At 38.6% G+C, this 23,361-nt stretch overlaps 1 non-coding gene and 1 pseudogene across 1 annotated transcript; one reads left to right on the top strand and one right to left on the bottom strand.

Moving 5' to 3' along the window:
* The first annotated feature begins 13,432 nt into the window (after positions 1 to 13,432).
* Positions 13,433 to 14,449, top strand: LOC148555498 (uncharacterized; annotated as a pseudogene).
* Positions 13,997 to 14,103, bottom strand: LOC148555499 (small nucleolar RNA R71). The gene has a single exon (XR_015886646.1). It is a non-coding gene; the product is annotated as a small nucleolar RNA R71 (small nucleolar RNA).
* Positions 14,450 to 23,361: the final 8,912 nt, after the last annotated feature.

Raw genomic sequence — 23,361 nt, 5'->3', positions numbered from 1 at the left:
AAGCTGGGGGTGCCACTTGGTATCGAAGGCGTGGAATGCCAGCTCAAGATTCTCACCTGGGCGTGCCACTTGAATGCTGGGCGTGGCACGCCATCTACTGGAACCAAGAGGAACAATGGGCGCGGCACGCCAGACCCTGGGCGTGGCACGACAGTTATATTTTCCGGAGATGGAGATAGGAGGCCAACCATATAGGTGTGGCACTTGGTATCGAAGGCGTGGCATGCCAGCTACCATTCTCCACCCAGGCGTGCCACTTGAGTCTCCCTTTGTAGGGTTTACCTAGTGCCTAATTTAGGAGATTTTATGACCTTTTACCCACATTTATTCAATGAAATAGCATGGTTTCATGATTGTCTCCTAATTTGTGCTTAAGTGTGAAAACATGCTTTCTAGGCCCTTAATTATTTAATCTTGATTTACCTTTGATTCCACTAGATGTCTTGATGTGTTTGTTAAGTGATTTCAGATTAGAAAGGCTAGGAATGGATCAAAGGAATGGAGAGGAAGGCATGCAAAGTGGAGAAATCATGGAAAATCAAGGATTTGGGATAAGATCAACGACGCGCACGCGCAGCTGACGTGCACGCGTGGATTGTGAGGTCGCATGGCGACGCGTACGCGCACATGACGCGTACGCGTAGGTGGAAAATTGTCAAGCGATGCGCACGCGCACTGTACGCATACGCGTCGATATCCGCAAGTGAACCATTTAAAGTGAATCCGCTGGGGGCGATTTCTGGGCTTTCCAGGCCCAAATCCAACTCATTTCTGATGCTATTTAACCCAGGGAATGAAGAGGAATCAACATACTTTCACATACTTTTACACACTAGTTTAGTTTAGTTTAATTTTTGGAGGAAAAGTTAGTTTTACAGAGAGAAGCTCTCTCTTGTCTCTAGGATTAGGATTAGGTTAGATCTAGATTAGAATCCCTTAGATCTAGTTTAATTTCATGCTTTGATTTACTTTTCCTTCATCAATTCTTGTTCCTCTTCCTCTCCTCTCTCTAGTTTAGCTTTTAATTCTTGTAATTCTCTACTTTTATATTGATGCACTTTTGTTCTTCTATTTCTTTTTTAATGCAATTTATGATTCATGTTCTTTTATTGTTGAATTACTTAGTTCATTTTACTTTCTTTTTATGCCATCTAAGTGTTTGATGAAATGCCTAGTTGGATTTTAGTATAGAATTTTGTGCTCTTGGCTTGGGAAGGTAACTTAGGAACTCTTGAGTTACTAATGTCCAAGTGATTGATGATTGGGAGCCATTAACTCTACATCTCACTAATTGATTTGGTGTAGAACTAGGACTTATGGACTTGGATTGACATAGCTCATTTGACTTTCCTTTATTAGTTAGAGGATGACTTCATGGGGTTGATCCTTGCCAATTCTCATGTTGTGGTTAGTGATTAGGATAGAGATCCTTGACCACCAAACCTTGCCAAGGCCTTTTTGTTATTTGAATTTCATTTCCATTTACTTTTCATGTTTCTTATCCAAAAACCCCAAAGCACCTCATAACCAATAACAAGACACTTCGTTGTAATTCCTAGGGAGAACGACCCGAGGTTTAAATACTTCGGTTTATAGATTTTAGGGGTTTGTTTTAGTGACAAACAAATTTTTGCATGAAAGGATTATTGTTGGTTTAGAAACTATACTTGCAACGAGAATCCATTTGTGAATTCTAAACCACACAAAAGTCCTCTCATCAAAATGGCGCCGTTGCCGGGGATTTGCAATGGTGTTGTGTTATTGGTTATTGTACATATGTGAATATTGTGAATAGCTTGATTTTTGGATTGTTTGCTAGTCTTTGCTAGTTTAGGACTTTGTTTCATTATTTTTCTATTAGCTTTTGAATTTTATTTTCTCTTTTCACCATGAATTCTCACTTTGGCTATGAATGTGATTACAACTATGTTGTAGGTAATGGGAACTTCAACGAGGATGTGTATCAAGGATGGGATAATCAACGGTGGGAGGAGCCATATATATATGATTAATCTTCATGGCAACAACCTCCACCAATGCACTATGAAGAAGAACCATTCTATGATGCATACCAATAAAATGGCTATGGTGAGCATCCTTGTGACTTTCAAGAACCACCACCATATGCCTATGAGCCATATCCACAACATAACCCTCAACCATACTCACAAGCCTCTTTTCACTAAACATCTCCATATGACTCTAATCCATATCCACCATACCAACCACCTTTTGAACCACATGAGCCGTACATGGAACCACCATTCCAATATCAATACTCCCAAGAACCACCTCAATACACACCACCACACCCTTACCAGGAAGAACTACCTTCCTATCATGAACACTTTCTCCAAGACATTGAACCCTCTTATCCACCCCAATCCTCAATGGATGAATTTCTTGGCCTTTTACTTCAAGGGCAAGGAGAAATGCAAAGGGAGACACTAGAATTTGTGGCTACCTTGACCAAGGTAGTAAGCACTTTAGCCTTCCAATATTTGAGCATTCAAAGCACTCCCATGGTCACATATGAAGAATCAATTGAAGAATAAAGCATGAAAGAGAGATTGGAAACTCTGATGGGTGATGAGGAATGCCACTTTGTATTAGAGCAATTGGAGAAGCCTATGATCATTGAAGAATAGGAAGAAGTGGTTGAAGACTTAGGAGATGCGGAGCCTCCTTGGGAACCTAGAGTCAAAGAGAACCTCCCCAAGGCTATTGAATTGGATGTTGAGGAGGAGAGTGCACAATCTCTAAAACAAATTTTGAATGAAGACTTGGAGGAAATGAAACAAGAATTGAGTTCCCTTGGAGATAAAGATCATGCATCCAATCTTCTTGGTGGTGAATCCTTTGAATTTGAAGAACCTTCTCCCGATGAGATGGAAAGCAATGTGGAGGTAGATTTTTTCCTTCCTCCTATTTATGATTTGAGTGATGGAGAAGAGTTAGATGAAATTAATGAACAAAGGATTGAAAGTGAGGAAGTTTGTCAAGAGGTGGAGGTAGTCAAAGAAGAACACAAGGGAGTAGAGCTTACAAGCACATTGGAGATATCTCTCCCCAAGCCACCACCATCTATTCTTTCATTCAAGTGGGTACATTCCTTATACTTAAGCTTTATTATTCCCCTTGAATATGGTTTGCTAGAGACGGATGGTCAACTTAGATATATTTGTTGCTTTAAGAGCAAAAGGAAGATGGCTAGTGGTTGGAAATATCATTCTAGGTGCATGATGGCTACACGTTCAAAGCTTAATTGCAACGGTTGGTATAGAGCTAAATCGCTTGGGTCTAGGAGCACATTTGGTCACTATATTGAGAATTCACCTTACTCACCACCCGGTTGGACTAATAATGATGATCAATCTCAAGACCGGTGTGAAAACAAAGTGTGGGATCCCGGATTACAAGAAGAGGATCAACTTTGGGAGCCCCAAGCTTGTGAAGAACTCCATCAACACTTGGTGCAACAAATAGGAAATCTTAGGGCACAATGGAGAACCAAGCATTGGTGGGAGTTCCAGGATGAATTCAAGCACAAGCCACCTTGAGAGGAGCTCTCCATAAGTCCAACTTAAAGACAATAAACAAAAGTACTAGGTGGGAGATACCCCACCATGGTAAATTCTTTTCAATTTCTCTTTTTGTACATATTGGTAATTAGTCTAAATTCATGTTTTTTTTTGTTTGTTGAGTTTTAGTTAGTAGTTTTGCATGTTAAATAAGGTTTTATGGTATTTTGGTAGCTGTTTGGAGGTTTGGAATGCTTGGATTGGTGCAAAAACATAGAAAAATTTTGAAAAACAGAGCATCATCCACACGTACGCGCACGCGTGCATCAAGCATTTTTGCCTACCCACGCGGACGCGCCATGTACGCGTACACGTGGATTGAGAAATTCCACCTCCCATACATTGACCCGAGAGTTGTGCCTACGCTGCGCTAGCACCATGCCTGAGGCACAAACCACCTCGCATGTAATGACCCAATTTCCAGTATGTCTAGATCATACCGGAAACTGAGCGTTACCAACTTGTCTTCCTAATTATTATCTATTATTTATTATATGAGCCTGATTCGCTGTTAAAAACGTAGTTATTTTGCGAGGTACCTTTTTTTTTTTTGAAAACGTTTGAATTAATAGACGGAATCATTCATAATCAATTCACAACTGATAATAGATAAAACAATTATAAACAACCACACTTATATACATCTCAACAATTAATAACGTTCGGTAATCCAGCCTTTATTAGAGTAAAGATCTTTAGTTAGAATACCCCTAGATATAGCTAGATAATAACTATATACATATATATACATACAACATCGCAGGCGCTGACCTGTTCAAGAAGTCCCTAAGCTGGCGCCCAGGCTAGCCTAGACTCTATACTCACCTAGTCCCTCTAAACTACTAAAGCGAGGGAAAGTACGTTCTAAGTCTTCAAAACTCAAGTCAGGTGGAACGTCATCAAAAGCTGGAAGGTTGTCTACTACTCCTCTGCACGATCATACATTGCCATATGACGTCCCACTGGTACTCCATCAGGTAGCCACACAACAGGAGTCTCGTACACAGGATTTAGGCCAAAGTGCGCATACGAACGAGGTGCAGACGTTGGTTGGTCTCACAATATATACATATAAACAGAAACAAAGTTTACTCTAGACTCATAAAACTACCTAGAGCGGAATCCTTTTTGCGTATGATCATCAGCGAATTACGGAAGGGAGCTCATGCTTCCATTTGAAGGGGGAAGGGAGAGAGAAGTGGTAAGAACTGGGGAGTTCTTAGTAGGGCCGGGGTTATTAGTTAAGTTCATTAATTCCGTGTTGTTTAGCAGACGAATAGCAAAATACCGAGAAACAGTGAACAGAAGATACAGATAAATAGATAAAATAGAAAAAACAGAAAGCAGAACACAAACAAAAGAATACAAGAAAATAAAACACAAATACAAAGAATAGAATAGAATACAAACAAACAAAGCATACATTCATTCAACAATCATAACAGAGGAAATGCACAACCAAGTATGATGCATGTCTGTCCTATGCAGGCCATGAGCTCACGTGTCGGTTTTCACCCTGCAGCCCGACATTTCCTAGGAACAAGTCCCAGCTATGGTTTCCCTTTGTGTCCTTAGTGCATACGTGTCGGTGGTAAGAATATCACTCCTTCGTGACTACCGGCAGTCGGCGCAAAGCTCGACCCCATAATATACGCACAAGGGGAAACAGTGATCCTCAATTCGTGGGCGTCCCCGAGATCAACACACAAACAAAACAAAGATCCTCAGTTCGTGGGTTTCCCCGAGATCAATACTCAACAATACAGTAATCTTCAGTTCATGGGTTATACCCGAGATCAACATACAACAGTTCGTGGGTTATTCCCGTAATCAATGATTATCAGTTCATGGTTTTTTCCCACATATAAAATAGTTAACAGTTCGTAGGTTTTCCCGAGATCAATGATCATTCAGTTCGTGGGTACTTCCCGTATTTAACCAATTATCCGTCCGTGGGTTTTACTACTCTTTTCTCTTTGTCTGTTTACTCTGCTCTGATTACTCTTTTCTCTGTATGTGTTTCCTTTGCTCTCATTACTCTTCTCTCTATATCCCTATTACTCTTTTTTCTTTATCTCTTTACTTTACTCTGGTTACTCTGTTCTCTGTGTTACTTTATTCTGCTCTGATTTCTCTGTTTAACGTTTATTTTTAAGGCTTATGTAAATTTCGGAATGAATAGTTAGCCTGTCCCAAGTATAGGTTCATTAAGTCTATACTAAAACAGTTTAACTTTTCATATAATACCTAACCCTAGTCGCAACTCAAGGACTAACCATGTTGCCCTAGTTCATTCACTAATCTCTGTCTGTTTTTCTATTATTAAAACTTTACAGACTTTTCTTTGGTTTTTATCTTTTCTTTAACTTCTTATCTTTCCTTTATCTTTGCCTCACTAACATGTTATTACCACTCCCTAAGTGTTTTATGAAGGTAATTATGAGATTCTACGCTTAAAGTTGCCTTTCTAAAACTTTTACAGAAAACTGCCATTTCTACATTATTTTATTATTTTTATTAAAATATTATTTTTAATTAAATATTATTATTTAATATTTTATTATTATTTATTATTTTATTACTAAATTTTCGAAAATTACCTTGCCTTTACCTTTTAACCTTTAAAATTAACATTTTACCCCGGTAACTTTTAATATTTCTACTTTAACCACCCTAACTTTCAGAAATTACAAAATAACCCCTCAAACACCAAAATATTTACTTCCTTGCCCTTTCTAAGATCTAAAAGGTGTTCTTCAATGTTCTTCATCACACTCAAAGTTTTCTTCATGTTCTTCATAAATTCTTCAGATTCTTTCTCTGTTTTTACCCGTTTTTCAGTCTTTTCAGCAACCGATTTTTACCAAAATTCAAAATAAATTCCCAGCCACTAAAACCCCATCTTTTCTACATGATTTTAACACAAATTGAACCCCAATTTAGGGCCTAGGGTTTCGTTTTCCAGCTGCTCCAAGAACACAAACTCAATGCTTGAATTTCATCAAATTTCATCAAAATTTCACCAAATTTTCACCAAGAATCAATCATATATGCAACCAATTTTAGCACAGCCAAATCATACAAAATTCACACAACTCAAACACAAATAATCAAGATTAATTTTGTCAAACCCTACCTGGTTTTGCTGCTCCAAATTCGGTTATACTTTCAAGTGGTCCTTAAGCACTTTTTCCTCCTAAATCACATCAAGAACAACTTTAAATCCAAAAATTCTCAACTGACCAAATCTCTCTCAGCATGTTAGGAAGGAATATCTCACCTTATACTTGCTTGAAAGTAACATTTCTTGGCCCTCAAGTCAAGTTTAGCATGATTCCTAAGGAAGAACATCAAGAAAACACATGTTTAAGCATGTTTCCTTGAAAACCAAATTGAAGAGGGAGAGAGACAGCCATCTCACCTTATTTCCAGCCTTGATATGTTATATGGTTATGCAGAGGAAGAAGAGAGGATCATTTTGGTGAAATCGGAGTTTTGATTTCAGTTTTAGTTCAGAAGAAATCAAGCTCTGAAGATTTAAGTGTCACGAAAGTTTCTCTCTTTTCTCTCTTCTCATTTTCGGCCAAAGGGAGTAAATGACCAGACTTGGAGTGTCTTGGGGGTGTAGGGTGAGTTGTGATTGGTTGGCTTGGAGGTGGGTTAAAATAATATTAAAATATATCAGGTGTATAACTACTAAAACTTGATGTATCGGAACACTTATAAAAATATCTCTAAAAATTATTTTCTGAGCTACTAGCATGAATGACTAGTAACATATTTATTATGAGAATAGAACATGTATGATGAGGCCTTAGTATTTCTAAAGTCATCAGGGAGTGTTGGTGCTAAGGTGCACCAGTAAATTCTGAACCCGGTTAAACTGATTTCCTGTTTTTAACTAAAACAGACCAGGTAACCTTATAATATCATTCAAGTATTTTCTAATACTAATATAATGATAATATTATACTATTATCTCTCTCCTCTCATGAATCGAGTCCGGTTCTTCAAACAGAGACTATTTACGAAAATCAGAATCAAAACTGCCAACCGATACGGTTCAAAAACTAGGTTCTTCGCGATTGCATTATCGAGCTTGCCTCAGAAGAGGTTCTAGCTTAAGTATGACATAATGACAATGAGGATCGAGATACTTGTTGATATAGAAGAGGTTTTCCCTTTACTGATCTTTCGGTGAAATCCGTGCCTTCAGAAAAGATCTTGCATACTCGAAAATCAGGGTTGTTACATCGCGCGCACGCACACCTGACGCGTGCGCGTCACTTTCGAAATAAGCCATCGACGTGGACGCGCCATGCACGCGTACATGTCGTGTTCATTACACCATCATCCACGCGCGTGCGCCATGCACGCGTACGCGCGGATGCCCTTCCTTCAATTCACTTCTTTTCTTCTCCTCTTTTCATTTCTTTCCTTCTCCTTTCTTCTTCCCTTCTTCTACCCCTCATCCAACACTCCCAAACACCATTGATAACCATTTATTTTAGATAGTTAATTAGTTACTTAGTTAGCAAATTAGTTAGTTTTAGTTTAGTTTTCCATTTTATTTTTTCTTTTTCCTTATAAGTGTTGGATTATTGATTTTGTTTGCTATATATTGCCGCTTATTACTGATTGAATGCTATCTTAGCATAATTGTTTTTGAATATTCATTGTTGGATTCTATTGTTGAGGTCATATTTTGCTACTTGGTTTTGAGTTCTTTATGCTTACCTTTTTGAATAACCAAGTACATGACATTGCCTTCAAGCTTTTGAATCCTTTTGAATTGTATGATTTGGCCAACATGTAATTTCAATCCTTTTCCTCGATTAGGCAAACTCTTGATATTGGATGTTGTGCATTTACTTTAATGCATTGTATTCCATGATTATATGCATCCATATGCTTTTAGCTTGAATGCTTTCATGCTTCTTTAATGCTTGTTTTACCTTACAAGTTTACATAAAGCATTTCAAGCACATTAGGATAAGTGAAGTGTATGCTCATTTATGCTTCTTTTGTGACATAGCTTTTTATGCTAGTGTGTGTTCTAGACCGCATGCATCTTGGACTTCACACATCTACTTTCCTTAATATCACACTACTTCACTCACTCCATTCTAGTGATTAGTACCTCATTCCAACAATGTATGCTTCCTTGCTTTTGTATTTTTCTTCTCTTATGGTGTTACTTTCTATTTTTCATGAATGATGCACCGCAAGTAAAAACGGAAGCAAGATAAAAAACACACAGCAACCGGTTGATCCACCAACTAAACTTGGCAATCCGGAGAGTCGCCATACCCCCTTGCCCATCATTGAATGCACCGAGGACGGTGCAAACTTTTAAGTGTAGGGAGATCGTCCGACCGATCGGCGCCTCTTTTGGGTGACAAATCTCTAATCCCGACACTTTTGCATTTCAGTTTAGGTTTTTAGGATTTTTGTTTCATTTTCTTAATTTTGCATTATATACACAATAAGCTTAGTCAAAATAATGAGGTTTTTCAAGAATTCTATCTATAGGGCACCTCAATTGATTTGAGTGAAAACTTTTCATAGAACTTGCTTGAATTATATATACATTATGGAACATGTTTTGAGCTAAGAACACAAGCAAGTGAGATTTGAGCCTAATGGTGTAGTTACATCTTATAACCGCTTATTTTCCTTCTTGTGTGCATTATTCTCTTTCTATGATTGTAATCCTTGATTTGTTTGATTTTTTATGTCCATTATTTTGTGTAGACATGCACTTATATGATTGAGGCCATTGTTTCATTATCTCACTTACCCAAATAGCCTTACCTTTTATCTTTCATTGTTAGCCAAATTTGAGCCTACGATTAACCCACTTTGTTCTTTAATTTAGCACATTACAAGCCTTAAAGCGGAAAACAATAAAAGTCCTTATTTTGATCTTTGATTAGCTTAGGCTAGAGTGTGTGTATCATTTAAGCGTGGGAATCTTGGGACATTGGGAGAATAAAAGGGTAGTTTGTATTTTTGTTGTAAATATTGAGAACTGGGTACATGCTCATGTGTTAATTAAAATGTATAGACCTTATGCATTGATGTTCTTGTACATAGTTTGAAAAAAAATGAGAAAACCAAAAGAAAAGAAAAAGAAAAGAAAAAGAAAAAAATATATGAAAAAGAAAAAAAATATAGAAAAAGAAAAGAAATAAAAAGGGGACAAAATGCCCCAAAGTGAAGCTCAATAAGGATCAATGCATAAGTATTGTGAAATGAAAAAGAATGCATGTGTATGTGAAAAAGTGAAAAATGGGTAGTTAGGTTAGAACTTAATTGTATAGGATGTCATAGGTTAGGTGGGAAGTTTAAACTTATCAAAGATTCAAATTTCAAGCTTACTTGACCAAATATGCATCCTACCTTGACCCTAACCCCATTACAACCCATGAAAAGACCTCATGATATGTGTATGCATGCATGAAATATATGTTGATTGTTAGAGGAAAAATAAATGTTGGAAAGCATGATTAGGGGAGAATTGAGTGAATCAACCCTAAACACTTGAGCAAATAGAGTGCAAACACATCCGGTGAGGGTTTGAGGCCCAACTACATGTTTTCACCTATGATCATCATTCTTCATGCAAGTTTGTAAAAATATTTAATAGCTCAATTCAATTGTGGATTAGACTTGCTTGTCCTTTAGCCCTTGTGCATATATGCTTCTTGGAAATTGATTTATTTTGCCCAAGCAATTGCATTCATGTAGATAGTTGTATATAGGTTGATTGCATTTAGTTAGATTTCATTGAATAAATGTTGATACTCTTTGTTCTCTTTGGTTTAAGCATGAGGACATGCTTGGTTTAAGTGTGGGGAGGTTGATAAACCCCCTTTGTAGGGTTTATCTTGTGCCTAATTTAGGATATTTTATGACCTTTTACCCACATTTATTCAATAAAATAGCATGATTTCATGATTGTCTCCTAATTTGTGCTTAAGTGTGAAAACATGCTTTCTAGGCCCTTAATTGGTTAATCTTGATTTACCTTTGATTCCACTAGATTCCTTGATGTATTTGTTAAGTGATTTCATATTGGAAAGGCTAGGAATGAATCAAAGGAATAGAGAGGAAAGCATGCAAAGTGGAGAAATCATGGAAAAGCAAGGATTTGGGATAAGATCAACGACGCGCACGCGCAGCTGATGCGCACGCGTGGATTGTGAGGTCGCATGGCGACGCGTACGTGCACATAACGTGTACGCGTGGGTGGAAAATTGTCAAGCGACGCGCACGCGCACTGTATGCGTACACATCAATATCCGCACGTGACCCACTTAAAGTGAATCCACTGGAGACGATTTCTGGGCTTCCCAGGCCCAAATCCAATTTATTTCTGATGCTATTTAACCCAGGGAATGAAGAGGAATCCATATATTTTCACATACTTTTACACACTAGTTTAGTTTAGTTTAATTTTTGGGGGAAAAGTTAGTTTTAGAGAGATAAGCTCTCTCTTCTCTCTAGGATTAGGATTAGGTTAGATCTAGATTAGAATCCCTTAGATCTAGTTTAATTTCATGCTTTGATTTACTTTTCCTTTATCAATTCTTGTTCCTCTTCTTCTCCTCTCTCTAGTTTAGCTTTTAATATTTGTAATTCTCTACTTTTATGTTGATGCACTTTTGTTCTTCTATTTCTCTTTTAATGCAATTTATGATTCATGTTCTTTTATTGTTGAATTGCTTAGTTCATTTTACTTTCCTTTTATGCTTTCTAAGTATTTCATGAAATGCCTAGTTGGATTTTAATATAGAATTTTGTGCTCTTGGCTTGGGAAGGTAACTTAGGAATTCTTGAGTTACTACTGTCCAAATGATTTACGATTGGGAGCCATTAACTCTAGATCTTACTAATTGATTTGGTGTAGAACTAGGACTTATGGACTTGGATTGACATAGCTCATTTGACTTTCCTTTATTAGTTAGAGGATGACTTAATGGGGTTGATCCTTGCCAATTCTCATGTTGTGGTTAGTGATTAGGATAAAGATCCTTAACCAGCAAACCTTGCCAAGGCCTTTTTGTTATTTGAATTTCATTTCCATTTAATTTTCATGTTTCTTATCCAAAAACCCCAAACACCTCATAACCAATAACAAGACACTTCATTGTAATTCCTAGGGAGAACGACCGAGGTTTAAATACTTCGGTTTATAGATTTTAGGGGTTTGTTTTAGTGACAAACAAATTTTTGCATGAAAAGATTATTGTTGGTTTAGAAACTATACTTGCAACGAGAATCCATGTGCGAATTCTAAACCACACAAAAGTCCTCTCATCACACGCCAGGCTATCCAAGGTTTTGAAAAGGACTGGGCGTGCCACTTGAAGTCGAAGGCGTGGCACGCCTGGCTACACAAGTGCTTAAAGAACCCTGGGCGTGCCACTTGGGCTCAAAGGCATGGCACACCAGGGAGGCCAATGAAGGAAGGTGTGCCGCTTGAAGAGTTGGGTGTGGCACGCCAAGCCAGATTCAGAGTTGGGGTGGCACGCCACTAAAGCGCCAATCACACGCCAGCTGGGAGATGACATTTATTGAGTTTCTTTTCCCTCTAAATTTTATTTTTCTTTTCACTTTTGTTATTCCTTTATTTTCTAGTGCTAGGAGTAGTATAAATACCCCCTGAAGATACTGAAAAAGGGGTTAAGCAGTTGGGAAGTTAAGATGTGGAGTAGAGTTTTTTGTTAGATTTACTTTTTCACTTTATCATCTCTCCATCTCTTGTACTTTTCTCTGAGCTATGAGTAGCTAAATTCCCTCTCATTGAGAGAGAGAGCTCTGTTGTACTTGATGGATTAATGATAGTTAGTTTCTTCTTCTCTTCATCTTCTCTTTGATTTGCTAGAAGGAATTTTGTTTTAATGCTAGTGTTCAATTATCTTGGAAAAGAAATTGAATGCCAAATGGGTTTCATGGGAACCTTGGAAAAGGAAACATAAAACCAAGCTAGAAATCTCTTCTCACACTTGAGTAGGATCTGGGTTTTGGTGTTTGGATATGGTGACATATAATCCTCCCTCTACTTGGACCTATGATGATATGTGGTATAATCAAGGACCAAGCTTATCTCTCTTCATGAGCAATTAGACCAAGGAATTGGCTATTGATCAAGATCTATGAGCTGGATTTAATCCAAAGAGACAACATCTCCTGATCTCAATGAATTTCCCTATTCTTATCTTCCACTTTCTTTATAGCTTCCTTTACATTTTGCCGATCCCCATTTCCATTTACAATTAAGTCATTTAAGTTTCTGCCCTTTACATTCTTGCCATTTCCATTTCTTCACTTTACTGATTTTCTTTACTTTTGAGTCATTTATAATTCTGCCCATTTATAATTCTGTAATCACAATCTATTCTGTTTAGCTTGACTAATTCACCAATTGATTAAAATTGCTCAAATCTACCAATCTCTGTGGATACGATCCCACTCCACTGTGGGTTATTACTTGACGATAATTTTGGTGCGCTTGCCAAAAGAATGGATTCATCATTTTTATATGGGGAGTGAATTCCAGTCATCAAGTTTTATGGCGCCGTTGTCGGGGATTGGTTTGAATTTGACAATGATTAAATTGATTGGAAAGCTAGATTAAGCAATTTAATTACCTTGTTATTTTTCTTTTAGTTCTTTAATTCTTCTTCTTTCCATTCTGTTTTCTTTTTTACTTTGATCATTTCAGTCATTCGTTGTTCATATTTCCATTTTTCTAACTGTTTGATTAATTGCATCAACCAAGCTAACCACTAATCCTGACAAGAGTGATTTCTTCAGTTGCCCTCTGCTTGCTGTTTGTTGAATGCATGACAGGTAGAAGGGGAGAAACTTCATCTTCCTTCGATAGTGAACCTGAGAGGACCTTCCTTAGATTAAGGAGGGAAGCAAGAGGTAAAGGCATAGTTGGAGAGGAAGTAGTGGGGGAAGATCTGAGAATTACTATGGAGGAAGAAGTGCATAACAATGTTGGAGAGGATGCTAGCAATCATGTTGGGCAAGAGAGGAGAGTCTTAGGCTCCTACATCAACCCAAATCTAGGAAACTGTGGCAGCAGCATCCTCAAACCAACAATCCATGCTAACAATTTTGAGTTGAAACCTCAACTCATCACACTTGTCCAGAATAACTGTTCATATGGAGGAGGTGCCCAAGAAGACCCGAACCAATATCTCACTACATTCTTGAGGATTTGTGACACTGTGAAGTCCAATGGTGTACACCTTGACACCTACAAGCTACTTTTGTTCCCTTTCTCACTCAGAGATAAGGCAGCAAAGTGGTTGGAAGCATTTCCCAAGGAGAGCTTAACCACATGGGATGATGTTGTGAATAAGTTTCTAGCAAGATTCTACCCTTCACAGAGAGTCAACAGGCTAAGAGCTGAGGTGCAAACTTTCAGACAGTAAGATGGTGAAACACTTTATGAGGCCTGGGAGAGGTTCAAAGATTTGACAAGGAAATGCCCACCAGACTTCTTCAATGAGTGGGTACAACTACACATTTTCTATGAAGGGCTGTTATATGAGTCAAAGCAAGTGGTAGATCATTCTTCAGGAGGCTCACTCAATAAGAAGAAAACCATTGAAGAAGCCATAGATGTCATTGAGACTGTGGCTGAGAATGAGTATTTCTATGCTTCAGATAGAACTCAAAAGAGAGGTGTAATGGAGCTCAATTTAATGGATGCCCTATTAGCCCAAAACAAAGTGATTACTGCACAACTAGCAACCTTGACCAAGAAGATGGAGAATAATCAAGTCTCAGCCATTCAAGCCCAAGCCCTTCAACAAGAAGGAGATGCACCAGAAGCTGAATGTGAATAGGAGCAAGCTAACTATGTGAATAATTCTAGACCACCATATGATCCAAACTCCAAGACATACAACCTAGGTTGGAAGAACTACCCAAATTTTGGGTGAGGGAACTAACAAAGCCACAACCAAGACCATAACAAGCCATACAAAGCCGATCAATACCACAATCACAACCCCAACCATCAATCAAGCAACAACAGACCTTACCATAACTCATAAAACACATCATATCATTCCACCCAGCAACCACACAATAACCACCATCAAGACACATCAACCTCAACCATACAACCATGTGAAATCAAGAGCAACTTTGAGAGAGTAGAGGCTGCAATAGCACAACTGTCATCACAGCTGACAGAAGCTATCTCCACTCTTTTGGAGAGACAAACACAGGCTGATAGAAAGATAGATGTCAACCAAGAAGAATACAGATCAAATCTGAAGAATCAAGGCGCAGCAATCTCAAAATTGAAAGCACAAGTAGGGATTTTATCCAAACAAATTCCAATGTCTACACATACATTTTCCAGTGATACTATGGCTAACATAAGAGGGGAATGCAAGGCCATCACACTTAGAAATGGAAAAGTTGTAGAAGATGCAATGCCAAGCCAGGCCAACCAAGGAAAAGAAGCTACAGAAAAGCCTGAAAATAAGAATGAAGAATAAACCCCTGCCCCATCCTCACTAAAGCCAGTCTTGAAGCCTTATGTGCCAAAGGCGCCATATCCACAAAGGCTGAGGAAGGATGGAAAGGATAGCCAGTTCTCTAGATTCTTAAATATCTTCAAGAAGCTCCAAATCAACATACAATTTGTTGAGGCATTGGAGCAAATGCCACTCTATGCCAAAGACCCTGGGAATTTCCAAATCCCCTGCATCATAGGGGATATCAACATTGAAAAAGTATTGTGTGACCTGGGAGCTAGCATCAATCTCATGTCCTTGGCCATGATGAGAAGGATGAAGATTGAGGAAGCCAAACCAACAAGGATGGCACTCCAATTGGCTGATAGAACATTCAAATTCCCTCATGGGGTGGTAGAAGACTTGTTGGTAAAGATGGGAGACTTTATTTTCCCAGCTGACTTTGTTGTGTTGGATATAGAAGAAGATGGTCTTCAATGTCTTTAAGGCAATGAGTTACCCCAAGGAATCTATAGGAGGGTGCATGATGGTAGATACCATAGAGAAGATAGTTCAAGGAGTGTTGTAGGAAGAACAATGTGAAGAGATTATGGAGCTAGAACAACACGTACCAGGTGAAGAATTACCACAAGGAACCATGGAGAATTCAATCATGTTGAACCATAAGGACAACAAGGAAGTGGAGGCACCAAAACTGGAGCTGAAAACCTTACTCCAAGTTTGAAATATGCATATTTGGGTGACAACAACACTTACCCAGTGATCATTAACTCAAGCTTGAGTAAGGAACAAAAAGAGGAGCTTATCCAAGTGCTGAAACAACATAAGGATGCTATAGGATGGACACTTGCAGACTTAAAAGGAATTAGTCCTTCAATCTGCATGCACAAGATCCTACTTGAAGAAGGTGCTAAGCCCTCAAGACAGCAACAAAGAAGGCTGAACCCAACCATGAATGAAGTGTTCCAAAAAAAGGTGTTAAAATTGTGGCAAGCAGGGGTGATTTACCCCATCTCAGACAGCCCTTGGGTAAGCACTGTGCAAGTAGTGCCAAAGAAAGGAGGGGTCACTGTTGTACCAAATGAGAAGAATGAGCTGATACCAACAAGAACAGTGACTGGCCGGCGTATGTGCATTGACTATAGGAAGCTTAATGAAGCCACCAGGAAGGATCACTTTCCTCTGCCTTTCATGGATCGTATGCTTGAGAGACTGGCCGGACATGAATATTATTGCTTTTTGGACGGTTATTCTGGCTATAACCAAATTGTTGTAGACCCTAATGACTAGGAGAAAACCTCATTTACTTGTCCATATGGTGTCTTTGCTTATAGAAGAATACCCTTTGGATTGTGCAATGGACTTGCAACATTCCAAAGGTGCATGCTCTCTGATGAGCGGATAATTTATACACTTTTTGGCATTATTTTTAAGTAGTTTTCAGCATGTTTTAATTACTTTTTAGTATATTTTTATTAGTTTTTATTCAAAATTCACATTTCTGGACTTTACTATGAGTTTGTGTGTTTTTCTGTGATTTCAGGTATTTTTTGGCTGAAATTGAGGGACCTGAGCAAAAATCTGATTCAGAGGCTGAAAAAGGACTGCAGATGCTGTTGAATTCTGAACTCTCTGTACTCGAAATGGATTTTCTGGAGCTACAGAAGACCAATTGGCGCGCTCTCAATTGCGTTGGAAAGTAGACATCCAGGGTTTTCCAGCAATATATAATAGTCCATACTTTGCTCAAAGATAAATGACGTAAACGGGCGTTTAACGCCAGTTCCATGTTCCATTCTGGCGTTAAACGCCAGAAACAGGTTACAAGTTGGAGTTAAACGCCCAAAATAGGTTACAACCTGGCGTTTAACTCCAGAAATAGCCTAGGCACGTGTAAAGCTCAAGTCTCAGCCCCAGCACACACCAAGTGGGTCCGGAAGTGGATTTCTGCACTATCTGTCGTAGTTTACTCATTTTCTGTAAACCTAGGTTACTAGTTTAGTATTTAAACTTTTAGAGATTTATTTTGTACATCATGACATTTTAACACTTTACATTGTATTTCTGACGGCATGAGTCTCTAAACCCCATGGTTGGGGGTGAGGAGCTCTGCTGTGTTTCGATGAATTAATGCAATTACTACAGTTTTCTATTCAATCACGCTTTGTCTATTCTAAGATATTCACTCGGAGTTCACCCTGATGAATGTGATGATCCGTGACACTCATCACCATTCTCTACCTTAGATTCAGTGTATATCTCTTAGCCTCTTGGTTCATGATCAGAGTCTTCGTGGTATAGGCTAGGACTATTGGCGTCCGTTCCTGAGATCCGAAAAGTCTAAACCTTGTCTGTGGTATTCCGAGTAGGATCTGGGATGGGATGACTGTAACGAGCTTCAAACTCACAAGTGTTGGGCGTAGTGACAAACGCAAAAGGATCAATGGATCCTATTCCAACATAAGTGAGAACTGACAGATGATTAGCCGTGCGGTGACAACGTATTTGGACCATTTTCACTGAGAGGACGGATGGTAGCCATTGACAACGGTGATCCACCAACATACAGCTTGCCATGGAAGGAGACCTGCGTGCGTGAAGAAGAAGACAGTAGGAAATCAGAGATTCATAAGACAGAGCATCTCCAAAACCTCAATATGTTCTCCATTACTGCATAACAAGTACTATTTAACTTATGCTTTTTACTCTTTATAAATATAATCACTCTTATCATTGATTTCCTGACTAATAATTACAAAATAACCATAGCTTGCTTCAAGCCGACAATCTCCGTGGGATCGACCCTTACTCACTTAAGGTATTACTTGGACGACCCAGTGCACTTGCTGGTTAGTGGTACAAGTTGTGAAAAGTGTGATTTACAATTCGTGCACCATGATGCCAAGGCATCTTAGGCTAGTTTCACTAGCCTTTTTCTTTTATTTTTAGTTGTTTTATGCATTTTCTTGAGCCTTAAGTAATCATTTGGGCTAAATAGTCATGCTTGTCTTAAATCATTCAACATGAAGATTTTGATGCAAATTCCATGAGTTTTTAGTTATATTACTTGAATGCTATGAATGGAAGATTTCTCATGAAATTTTGCAAGACTTTGATGCAATTGTTTGGATGATTTCAGGGAAGAAGAGGCTAGGCAAGGAAGCAACAAAATCAATAAAGGAAGCTTGAATATCACATGTGGAGTTTAAGTTCCAGTTTAAGCTTAAACTGGAACTTAAACTACCAAGCCATATAATGCTGGAATTGAAGTTTAACCTCCAGTTTAACCTTAAACTGGAGGTTAAACGCCAGAATGAAAGTCTCACCTAAGAAGCATTCCACGTTTAACCTCCAGTTTAACCTTAAACTGGAGGTTAAACGCCAGAATGAGAATGCCAATCAGGAAGCATTTCCACGTTTAACCTCCAGTTTAACCTTAAACTGGAGGTTAAACGCCAGAAATGGGAAGTGCACCAGGGAGCCATTTCCACGTTTAAGCTCCAGTTTGACCTTAAACTGGAGCTTAAACGTGTTCGACCAAGTTTTCTCCTCCAGGGTTGCTTTCTCCATTTCCACGTTTAAGCTCCAGTTTAACCTTAAACTGGAGCTTAAACGTGTTCGACACCTCCAGGGCTACCTTTCTCAGCTTCCACGTTTAAGCTCCAGTTTAACCTTAAACTGGAGCTTAAACGTGTTCGACCTCCAGGATGCCTTCTTCCATTTCCACGTTTAAGCTCCAGTTTAACCTTAAACTGAAGCTTAAACGTGTTCGACCTCCAGGGCTGCCTTTTCTATCTCCACGTTTAAGCTTCAGTTTAACCTTAAACTGAAGCTTAAACGTGTTCGACTAAGTTACCCTCCAGGGCTGCCTTCTTCCATTTCCACGTTTAAGCTTCAGTTTAACCTTAAACTGAAGCTTAAACGTGCTTCCACAAAAGGCATCACTGGAAGTGTCTGGCGTTTAAGCTACAGTTTAAGCTTAAACTGCAACTTAAACGCCACTCTTGGAAAAGGTTTCTGGGCCAACAATATTGCGGTTTAAGTTAGTATTTGAGCACAAACATTAACTTAAACTTACTCTGGTATGAAACCCAATTGAATATCATGGTTTAGGGGATTGGGCCTGAAGGATTGATGAGTCTGAAATTTCAATTTATTGAGTCATGTGTCATTATTTGATTATCACTAAGTTGGCTCAATGAATGTTGCAGATTTTGGATCAACAGCCTCATCAAGATTATGGATCATAAACCCAAGGCAAAAGGAAAGCAGGGAGAGGCCTCAAAGCCCAAGAAACACAACAGAAGCTCAATATAGAAAGTGTATAAATAGGATAGAATTTAAGTTAGGGGGGACTTTTACCTTTTCATTTGGCTAGTTTTCATATCTTTGTAATTGAATTCAGAGCTATGACTCACTAAACCCCCTTTCATTGGGTTAGGGAGCTCTATTGTAATTCAATGAATCAATAATAGTTTATCTTCTTCTTCAATCTTTTCTCTTGAATTTTGTTAGAAAGCTTCTCGATCTAATTCCATTGGGTAGTTGTCTTGGGAAAGAAACTACCCATAATTGGAATCCTTCGGAACCTTGGGAAAGGAATGGAGGATTCATGCTAGAGAAGCTTTCTCACAGTGAATTGGATTGGGGTTTGGATGGATATTGTGACATGTAATCCTACCAAATTGTGGTTCATGAAACTGTGTGGTATAATCAGTGATCGAGCATCATCTCTTCTTATGAACATTTAAACCAAGGGATTGGGAATTTGTTCGTTTTTAGAGAGAATTGGTGAGCCAAGGGATTGGGATCCAATCATATAAGATTGCCAAGCAAAATTCAATGAACGCATTGGTTGAGGAAGAGATAAACATGTTTTGATTCGATCTCAATATCTCCTATAACCCAATGAATTCCCCATTTCTGATTTCCACTTTCTCTTTACATTCTGCAATTAAATTCATGCAATCACCCCCATTCCCTTTAATTTCAGCAATTTAGCTTCTGCTCTTTACTTCATGCAATTTAAGATTCCGCCATTTAAATTTCTTGTCATTTACGTTTCCCGCCAATTTTACATTCCGCAATTCTCATCTAAATCTTGATTCCGCTCAACTAGAACACACTTCTAATCCGAATTGCTCACTCAACCAATCCTTGTGGGATTCGACCTCACTCTATTGTGATTTTTTACTTGACGATAACCGGTGCACTTGCCGGAAGGAATTTTGCCGATCGTGCAATTTCCTAAATCGTAGCATAACAAGTTTATGCGCATCACACCACTCTCCATATTTTTAGACATGATTGAAAGATACATTGAGGTGTTTATGGATGACTTCTCTATGTTTGGTAACTCATATTCTAACTGCTTGCACCACTTAGCCTTGGTGCTAAAGAGATGCCAAGAAACCAACCTTGTTTTGAATTGGGAAAAATGCCATTTCATGGTTACAGAGGGGGTGGTTCTTGGTCATAAGATCTCAAAAAGAGGCATAGAGGTAGACAAGGCTAAGGTGGAAGTGATTAAAAAGTTACCCCCACCTTGCAATGTCAAAGTAATTAGAAGTTTCCTAAGACATGTTGGCTTCTATAGAAGGTTCATTAGAGATTTTTCAAAAATTGCTAAACCTTTGAGTAACTTGCTTGTCTCTAATATACCTTTTATCTTTGATAAAGAATGCATGCTAGCCTTTGATGAGCTCAAGAACAGATTTTCCTCTGCACCTATCATAGCACTGCCATGCTGTGATTTACCCTTTGAGTTGATGTGTGATGCATCAGATTTTGCTGTGGGTGCTGTTTTAGGACAGAGGAAGGATAAATTGGTGCATGTTATTTACTATGCTAGCAAAGTCCTTAATGAGAATCAAAGGAACTATACCACTACAGAGAAGGAATTACTTGCCATTGTCTTTGCTTTTAATAAATTTAGGTCATATCTTATTGGCTCGAAAGTAATTGTATTCACTGATCATGCAGCACTCAAATACTTGCTTACCAAACAAGAGTCCAAGCCCAGACTAATAAGGTGGATCCTGCCACTCCAAGAGTTTGACATTGAAATTAAAGATAGGAGTGGAGTAAAAAACAAAATGGCTGACCACCTTTCAAGGATCCCACAAGAAGAAGATGGGGCACACCAATTTGCAGTGAATGAGAGCTTCCTTGATGAGCAGTTGATGATGATCCAAGAAGCTCCTTGGTTCGCAGACATAGCCAATTTCAAGGCTATTGGAGAACTACCAACTAACATCAACAAACACATGAGGAGAAAGCTAGTCAAAGATGCTAAATATTACATCTGGGATGAGCCCTATTTATTCAAAAAGTGTGAAGATGGGATCTTTAGAAGGTGTATTTCCCATGAGGAAGGACAAGAAGTGCTTTGGCAATGTCATGGATCTGCATATGGAGGCTATTTTAGTAGGAAAAGAACTGCAGCAAAGGTGCTACAATGTAGATTCTATTGGCCAACCATGTTCAAGGATACAAAGGACTTGGTATCAAGGTGTGATGAATGCCAAAGGGCTGACAATCTACCCAAGAAAAATGAGATGCCACAGAGGTTCATAATGGAGTTAGAGTTGTTTGATGTGTGGGAAATTGATTTTATGAGACCTTTTCCATCCTCCTACTCAAACAATTATATATTGGTGGCTGTAGATTATGTGTCAAAGTGGGTAGAAGCCATAGCCACTACAACAAATGACAACAAGGTTGTATTAAGCTTCTTGAGAAGGAACATTTTTAGTAGATTTGGAGTTCCTATAGCCTTTATTTGTGATGGAGGAGCACACTTCTGCAACAAGCAACTTGAGACACTCCTTTTCAAGTATAGAGTCAAGCACAAAGTGGCAACTCCATACCATCCACAGACCAACGGGCAAGCAAAAATTTCAAATAGGGAGCTCAAAAAAATTCTGAAAAAAATTGTTGGAAGCTCAAGAAAGGATTGGTCTAAGAAGCTGGATGATGCATTATGGGCCTACAAGACAGCCTTTAAAACACCTATTGGGATGTTTCTATACCAATTGGTGTTTGACAAGGCTTGTCACTTACCAATTGAGCTTGAGCATAGAGTATTCTGGGCTCTGAAAATGTTGAACTTTGATGATCAAGCTACTGGAGAAAGGAGGCTAATGCAACTCAATGAGTTGGAGGAATTTAAGAATCAAGTATATGAGAATGCAAAGATCTACAAGGAGAACACAAAAAAGTGGCATGATCAGAAGATAGCAAGGAGGGAGTTCACTGAAGGACAGAAGGTGCTGCTGTATAATTCAAGACTCAAGTTCTTCCCTGGGAAGCTTAAGTCTCGATGGTCAGGACCTTTCACCATCCTCAAGGTGTTTCCGTATGGTCATGTAGAGCTTATGGAGGACAAAAAACAAAGGACCTTCACTGTGAATGGCCATATACTCAAGCATTACTTAGAGGACTCACTGGATAAGAAGAGAGTGAGCTACAACTTCAGCTAAGAAAGGAAGAACGTCAAGCTAATGATGATAAAGAAGCGCTAGTTGGGAGGCACCCCAACACCTTATATACTTTTGATTTACTTCTTTCTTAGAAGTAGCTTAAATTTGTTGATTTAGATAGTTTAAGTTTCAGGTTAATATTTGTGTTTCATTACCTTCTAGAGGTAGAGTGTAAGTGGTAGATTAGGAAGTTTAATATCAGTTTTGGTAGTTAAGAGACCCTTACATTCTATTTTCTTTTATTCTGGAAATGCAATCTGATGAATATATGTACTAAGGATGAATAATTGGGCTGAGAACTAGCCAAAAAGCTAAGTTTGGTGTGGCCACTTACCCACTTAATATAGGCTTACAACCATTTGGATAAATTAATTTTGAAGAGTAAGCCCAGAGATTAAGTTTGGTGTGGCCACCACCATACAAGGATCACCTAGCAAGCCCAATACTACTCAATTTAAAAGCATTTAATAAATTCGTGAGAGCATGAACGTGGTTTAAATGTGTTCAGAAGAGGTTAGAAGTGAAAGGATATGAAAGGATTGGAATTATTTTACCTTTATGAACACATTAAAAACCCAATGATGAACCCAATTTATTATGATGCAATGGGATTAAGTTTGGTGTCCCAAGGGACACTCATCAGTTGCAATTTCATTGCCTCACACTATAAGGAATGTGAAGGGTTCTTTTGTCATTACTAATGGGGTCTTAGGTTTGTATTTTCAGGAGAGAGAATGGGGCCCACATGATTGATAGCTCACAAAGCAAGAAGTCAAAGTGTACTTGCAC

Source organism: Arachis ipaensis, chromosome B6 (genome assembly GCF_059453495.1).
Source record: "Arachis ipaensis isolate K30076 ecotype BB chromosome B6, ASM5945349v1, whole genome shotgun sequence".
NCBI classification, from domain to species: domain Eukaryota; kingdom Viridiplantae; phylum Streptophyta; class Magnoliopsida; order Fabales; family Fabaceae; genus Arachis; species Arachis ipaensis.
Note: the sequence above shows the minus strand (reverse complement) of the source record. Positions and strands in the feature narration are given on the sequence as shown.